We start from the raw sequence: 1932 nt of genomic DNA, 5'->3' as shown, positions 1-1932 counted from the left end.
CAAGCCCATTTCTGACAATGACCAAAAAAAATTAAATACATAGGAATAAATTTAACCAGGGAGGTGAAAGATCTCCACAACAAGAACTACAAATCACTGCTGAAAGAAATTAAAGATGACACAAAAATGGAAAGACATTCCATGCTATCAATTGGAAGAATAAGCATCATGAAAGTGATCATACTACTCAAAGCAATCTACAGATTCAATGCAATCCCCATTAAAATACTAATGACATTTCTTCACAGAAATACAGAAAACAATCCTAAAATTCATGTGGAACAGCATAAGACCACATAACAGCCAAAGCAATCCTGAGCAAAAGATAAATAAATAAACCCCTAGGCATTAAACATCCTGATTTCAAATTATTCTACAAAGCTATAGTGAACAAAACAACATGGTACTGGCATAAAAAACAGACACATGGACCAATAGAACAGAAAAGAGAACCCAGAAATCAACCTACATATCTAACAGCTAACTGATCTTCAACAAAGGCACCAAGAACATATATTGGGGAAAGAGCAACCTCTTCAATAAATGGTACTAGGGAAACTGGATATCTATCTAGAATGAAACCAGACCCGAACCTCTCACTATATACCAAAATCAACTCAAAATGGACTAAAGACTTAAATATAAGACCTGAAAGTATAAAACTCCTAGAAGAAAACATAAAGGGAACACTTTAGGATGTAGGACTTGGTAAAGACTATGAATAAGACCTCAAAAGCACAGGCAACAGAGAAAAAATAAACAAATAGGATTATATCAAACTAAAAAGCTTCTGCACAGCAAAGGAAACAATTAATAGAGTAAAAAGACAATCATCATGTTGGAGAAAACATTTGCAACCTACAGAATGGGAGGAAATATTTGCAAATGACAAGTGATTAATATCCACAATATACAGGGAACTCAAACAACTTATCAGTAAAAAAATAATCTGATTTAAAAATGGGCAAAGGAATGAAATAGATATTTTGCAAAGGAAGACATATAATGGCAACAGACACATGGAAAAATGCTCAACATCACTAAGCATCAGGGAAATGCAAATCAAAACCACATTGAGATATCATCTCACCCCGGTTAGACTGGCTATTATAAAAAAGACAGAATAACAAATGCTGGCAAGGATATGAAAAAAGAGGAGCCCTCCTACACTGTTGGTGAGACTGTAAATTAGTGCAGCCATCATGGAAAAAAAGTATGGAAATTTCTCAGACAACTATACATAGAACTACCGTACAATCCAGCAATCCCACTACTGGCTATACACCCAAAAGAATGGAAATCATCATGTTGAAGGGATAAGTGCATTCCCATGTTTATTGAAACCCTATTTACAATAGCCAAGAGTTGGAACCAACCTAAATGTCCATCAACAGATGACTGGATAAGGAAAATATGGTATATATACACAGTGGAATAATACTCAGCCATAAAAAAGAAACTCTGCCATTTGTAGCAACATGGATGAGCTTGAAGAAAATTATGTTAAGTGAAATAAGCCAGGCACAGAAAGAGAAATACTGCATGTCCTCACTCACAAGTGGGAGCTAAGAAATAAATAAATGACAGATGAAAGAAAGAAAGAGAGAGAGAGAGAGAGAGAGAGAAAAGGAAGGAAGGAAGGAAGGAAGGAAGGAAGGAAGGAAGGAAAGAAGGAAGGAAGGAAGACACAAGCATCTGATCCGATGTACAGTGGTAAGTAATTCTGAAGCTGATTTGAAAGCAGTGCTACCACTATGTTTCATTTTTTCAGGCAAGATTATGTCTTTCATGATCTTTCTGTCCATGGTCAAATGATTATGATTATGAACTATGACTATGACTATTAATTCATCCTTTCAAACAAATTTTTAAAATGGAAAACTTTATATCTTATTCACTTAATACCCTAATTTTTTTAATTAAGTGATCCTA

The sequence above is a fragment of the Galeopterus variegatus genome, unplaced genomic scaffold (assembly GCF_000696425.1).
Source record: "Galeopterus variegatus unplaced genomic scaffold, G_variegatus-3.0.2 Scaffold334, whole genome shotgun sequence".
In the NCBI taxonomy this organism is placed as follows: Eukaryota; Metazoa; Chordata; class Mammalia; order Dermoptera; family Cynocephalidae; genus Galeopterus; species Galeopterus variegatus.
This window is presented reverse-complemented; position numbering follows the sequence as displayed.